A 6161-nucleotide genomic window follows, 5' to 3' on the forward strand; every position below is an offset into this window, starting at 1 on the left:
CCCAATACTCTTAATTCCATTCAAACCAAAAAGCACAGCGGCGGGTAGAGAGGGAGTTCACCCAAACCCCAATTTCCCCGTCCTTCTCCCTCCCGCTGACCTTCCCCCCCCTCCCCCCGCCCTGCCACCACACCCCTGCACTGCTCACATCAAGGTGGAGACACCCTGAAACATTCACACGCAGAAAGGGACAGGACTTGGGGGTGAGTGTGGAGAAATCCCAGGACACAACAGCACCCAGGCCACAGAATGCAGACACATGGCTACTTAAGAAAATAGGGGTTCCAGAAAAGGGGCCACGTGACCCCAGAGGGAGCCCCAGACTTATTCCTGCCAGGTGACCAGACGTCTCTGTAGCAACCCTTTGGGGCCTGTGCCAGGAAGCTGTTCACTCAGCGGTGGGTTCTCCTTATACCCTAGCAGAATCTGAATCCAAATTCCTTCTGGGAAACCTCGTGTTGGTTTCTAAGAACCTTTTTTTTTTTTTTTTTTTGAGATTTTTATTTATTTTGGAGAGACAGCACGAGCAGGGGAGGGTCAGAGAGAGAGAGAGAGAGAGAGAGAGAACCCAAGCAGGCTCCACGCTGACAGGGCGACAGGCCCCTCTAAGAACCTTTTGAGGCAGGGGCGCCTGGGTGGTTCAGTCGATTCAGTGGCCAACTCTTGGTTTGGGGCTCCTGTCCCGATCTCACAGTCCGTGAGTTCGAGTCCTGTGTTGGGCTCCGTGCCGACAGCGCTGGGCCTGCTTGGGATCCTGTCTCTCCCTCTCTCTCTGCCCCTTCCCCGTTCATGCTCGCTCGCTCTCTCAACAAATAAATAAACTTTGATATTTTTTTACAAAGAGCCTCTTGAGGTAAATTGTGAGGTGGGGCAATGAGAGACTGTGGCATCATTGTCTGATCTTAAGGAATGGGCTTCCCAAACTCATTCGTGTTTGCTCGGTGTGGCTTGTATTGGCAGGACCCCTACATAGCTCGTGAGAGCCCCCCCAACCACACACACACACACAAAACGTACCTCAACACCCTCGGCAGAAGGGAAATTAAAATCATTTCCCTCAATTGCTGCTGCTCCTGTCCCCTCCCCTGTTCCCTGAGCCAGACTCCCAGGGTCCTGCTGTTCTCCCTCCTACTCAGCCTCACCCCATGTCTGCAGGGCTGACAGTTCTGCCCCCTTAATGTCCCTTGTGCCGCCCCCAACTCTTCATCTCTGCCACGCTTGGATCTGACCCTAACCTTGATCGCCCTCCCAGCCAGCCTCCCCGGTCCAGTCTGGGCTCCACTATCCCTCCTCCACCTGCTAGCTCTGTCCTGCCCCAGCTTAAATGCTTCAGTAGCTCCCGGTAGCCTCGGAGATAAAGTTCAAACTCCCTGATTTAGCACAGGAGGCCTGGCTCCCCTCCAGCCACTATGTGCCAGGCTCCCTGCCTTCCAGCCACACTGAGCTGCTGTCGGCCCCTTACAGCTCACACCATTCCGCGTCTCTGTGCTGCTCTAACCAGACTCCTTTTCCGGAACTCAGTTTAAGATAGGGTCTCTGGTCAAAGTCCTGGTGGGACCCTGAGTGAAGACACACGTGTCCCCAGTTACCATCGGCGGTCCCAGTAAGCATGGCAAAGGGGCCACACGGCACGAGAGTGAATTTCTCTATCCCCCAGTCCATCAAACAAAATCACAGAGACTTTCTTCTTTCTTTGATATTAAAATATTTCTCATGTTTTTAAAAATCGTTTATTTTGGGGGCACCTGGGTGGCTCAAGTCGGTTGAGCGTCCAACTTTGGCTCAGGTCATGATCTCACGGCTCATGAGTTCGAGCCCCGAATCAGGCTCTGCACTGACAGCTCAGAGCCTGTAGCCTGCTTCAGATTCTGTGCCTCCCTCGCTCTCTGCCCCTCCCCCATTCGTGCTCTGTCTCTCTTCCTTTCAAAAATAAATACTAAAAAATTTTTTTGATAAAATCATTTAAATTTCTTTATGCAAAACCACGCATATAAGGTAGTTAAAAATACATGCATAAACCTAGAGAGGGGGAAGAAAGCTTGTCTTAAGCCCCGCCTCCTGCAGGCAGCCTTCCCTGATCACTCTGACAAAGCTACCTCTGAGACGCCCAGTCCTAGGTCCGCATCACACCACAGTCCTCAGATGGTCTGGCCTGACCTCCCCAAGAGTGAGAGCTTCTTGAGGGCAAGGACAATATTTCACCTGACTTTGGTCGTCCATTCTTCAGCACAGTCTGACAGGATCCCCAGTTTGTCCAAGGCGTACACAGATCTCATTATGAACGCTTCGTGGACAAGTCAGATAATGTGGAATAGGTGGCTTGGAATGAGGTCCGCAGCTGGTTTCCTGTGGGGAAAAAACCTGGTTCAAGGACCCTTGATGAAAAAGAAAAGACAAACCCTTTTTGTCTGTGACTGACTGGGAGCTCACTGGGGGCAGGGGGTGGGGCACGGTGACTGCTAAAAGGGCAGGACAGATGCTGATGGGTCAGGCTTGGGAACAGCACCCATACAGCAGGAGGGGGCCCGTCGTTTGTGCTGGCTCACACCCCAGCCAGGGACCCTAGGCAGGTCTGCAGGCTGCAGATTGGAGGACAGTCACCAGCCCAGAGAAGGGCCAAGGGCACAAGGGCACGTGGACGAAGTCCTGCTCTGTGCCTGGCTTCTCCACCTTCTTGAACGACTACCTCCCTCCATGCTGTTTGTTGAGAGTCAATCAAATCCGATGGCATCCCTGGGTGTCATGGAGAGCCCTTGGGGCCACAGCAGGCAGCAACGAGGTGGCTGGAAATGCAGTGAGGGTGTTGAACTTTGATTGTGAATAGTTGTCAAAAACGTGGCATTGGCTGGGAAGGTCGGAGACCACGGCATTGGCTGAAGTCCTGACCATTCAGTCCCCGCCCCACAGATGAAGCGACTCCCCAGCGCAGGGGCCTCTCCCTTGGGCACCATCACCCGTGTTCCTTTGCAAGCGCTGTGCACCTCTACCCCCACGACGTCCTCCCCGCTCGGTGACGGTGATGCAGACGCCCAGGCGGGCCGACCCCTGTATGGCCGCAGCCGATAGCTACCAGCCATCAATAGCACAGTGTCCCCAGCACACAAAGAGCCTCACTCAGGCTCCAAGGAATGGATGTGAAAATCACCAAAGTGCCTTTCCAACCTCAGGATTACTCAGCAGCCTCTCGTGCGTCACTGGTTCCTTTTCTGATTCCATGAGGAGGCCCTTCCCAACCTCACCATGATTCCCAGACCCCCTCCTTCCCTTCCAAGCACCCCCACTCTGCTCTCTGGCCCCAGAGACCTGGCCTCCTCCTCCACAGAGACAGTAAAGGCCATCGGGCACAAAATAAGGCCCCCCTCTCTCCTCACCCCTACCTCTTCTGTGTCTTTGCCCATCCTGCCCCCTCCCCTGTGTCCTGGGGGATAGAAGGGTGCTGCCCCTTGCCCGTCTGTGGTCCGTGTGATTGATCCTGGCCTCATGCAGATCATCCGCCATCCTCTGTGCTCCTCCTATGCTTCTTCCCTCCTGCCTCTGCACATGGCCCAGCCTCTGATTCCTACCAGAACATTCCTTCAGTGCCGCCCCTCTTTTCAGCCACAGCCAGACTGCTTTTATTTTATTCTATCCATTCACCTCTTGAAACTCATCCATGCAGTCAACTGTTGCCCCTCATCCCATCCCCAGTCCCTTCTCCTGCTCAGGCAGGGGAGTTCACAATTTTTACAGGAGAATCTCTTCGTATATTCTTTCTCCTTTGTTGAAAAAATGAAAAGTGATTCACTTACCATGAATGTCACTCTTTTGAAGTATACAATTCCGGGGCGCCTGGGTGGCTCAGTCAGTTGAGCAGCTGACTCTTGGTTTCAGCTCAGGTCGTGATCTCAAGGTTCGCGAGATGGAGCTCCAGTGTTGGGCTCTGTGCTGAGAGTGGAGCCTGCTTAGGATTCTCCCTCTCTGCCCCTCCCCTGCTCATGTTCTCTCCCTCCCTCCCTCTCTCTCCCTCTCCTTCTCTCTCTCTCTCTCAAAATAAATAAATAGACAAAAATAAAGTATACAATTCAGTGGGGGGGGGGTTAGCATGATCACAAAGTTCTCCAACTCTCATCCTATCTTAATTCAAGAATATTTTGATCACCCCAAAAAGAAACGCCATACCCATCTGCAGTCACTTCCCATTCCCCTCTCCCCTTAGGCTCTGACAACCACCCATCTACTTTCTATCTTGATGGATCTGTGTATTGTGGAGATTTCATATACGTGCAGCCAAACAACGTTCGTCCTTTTGTGTCTGGCTTCTTTCGCTAACCACGATGTTCATCCACGTGGTAGCATGTGGCAGGACCCCAGTCCTGTTTACGGATGACCAGTATCCTCTTGTGTGGAGACACAACCTTGTGTCCATCATTCATCAGCCGCTAGACGTTTGGCTCGTCTCCACTCGGGGGCTGTTACAAATAATGCTACTATTAACGTTCGTGTATATTTTTGTGTGAACACTTGTTTTCACTTCTTTTAGGTGTATACGTAGGAATGGAATTGGTGTGTCCTATGGTAATTCCGTGTGTAAATTTCAGGGGAACAGTTATACTGTTTTCCACAGAGGTTCCACCATTTTACATTCCCACCAGGTATTGTATGTTCTAGTTTTTCCACATCTTTGCTAGCACTTTTTTTGTTTTTATTTATTTATTTATTTATTTATTTATTTATTTATTTATTTTTAATGTTTATTCATTTTGGAGAGACAGAGTGCAAGCAGGGGAGGGGCAAAGAGAGAGGAAGACACAGAATCCGAAGCAGGCTCCAGGTTCTGAGCTGTCAGCACACAGCCTGACACAAGGCTCGAACTCACGGACCGGGAGATCATGACCTGAGCCGAAGTCACACTTAACCGACTGAGCCACCCAGGCGCCCCATTTTTTATTAAATTTTAAATGTTTTATTATTTATTTTTGAGAGAGTGCAAGTGGGGGAGGGGCAGAGAGAGAGGGGGGGACAGAGGATCTAAAGCAGGCTCCATGCTAACAGCAGAGAGCCCGATGCAGAGTTCCAACTCACAAACCGTGAGATCATGACCTCAGCCCAAGTCAAGAGCCTGCTTAACCAAGTGAACCACCCCGGCTCCCTTTTTTGTTTCTTTCTTTCTTTTTTTTTTTTTTTTTTTAAGATCTTATTTTTAAATAACCTCTACACCCAGCGTGGGGCTCGAACTCACCTGAGATCAAGGGTCTCAAGCTCCCTGGCCAGTCACCCCTTTTTTAAAATCTTTTTGAATATAGCCATCCTAGGGAGTGTGAAATGGCATCTCATTGTGGTTTTGATTTGCATTTCCCTAGTGACAACTGAAGTCAAGCATCTTTTAATGTGCTTGTAAGCCATTTGTAAATCTTCTATGAAGAACTGTCTATGTAGATCCTTTGACCATATTTTAATTGGGTCACTTGAGTTTTTATTGTTGAATTGTAAGAGTTCTGTATTCCACAAGTCCCATATCGGATTTATGATTTACAAAAATGTTCTCCCATTCTGTAGATTGCCTTTTCACTTTTTGATGGTGTCCTTGTGTTTGATGGAAACACAAAAGTTTTGATGCAGTCCACATATACCTATTTTTTGTTTTTACTCTTGTTATGCTATTGGTATCATATACAAGAAACCATTGCCACATCTAAAGTCATGACGATTTACCCCTGCATTTTCTTTTAAGGACTTTATAGCTTTAGCTCTTGTATTGAGGTTGTCGGTCCATTTTGAGTTCATTTTGTATATGGTATGGATATCCAGTTCAAGCACCATTTGTAGAATAAATGACTCAAGACCCATTGAATGGTCTTGGCCCCCTTGCCAAAAATCAATTGGCCATAGATACATGGGGTTCTCTATTTTACCAAACTATGTATCTTGAAGTCTATATTCTTATGCCACCAGCATACGGTCTTGATTACTGTAGCCTAGCAATAAATTTTGTCGTCAGGAACTGTGAGTTCTCCAGCTTTGTTCTTTTGTTTGTTTGTTTGTTTGTTTGTTTTAGCTATTCCAGGTTCCTTGAATTTTTCCGTATCAGTTTTAGGATCAGCTTGTCCATTTCTGCAAAAAAAAAGCAGCTTTGGGGGAAGCTTTGGTAGGGACTGATTTGAGTCTATAGACCAAGTTGGGGA

Source organism: Panthera tigris, chromosome E3, assembly GCF_018350195.1.
Source record: "Panthera tigris isolate Pti1 chromosome E3, P.tigris_Pti1_mat1.1, whole genome shotgun sequence".
NCBI classification, from domain to species: domain Eukaryota; kingdom Metazoa; phylum Chordata; class Mammalia; order Carnivora; family Felidae; genus Panthera; species Panthera tigris.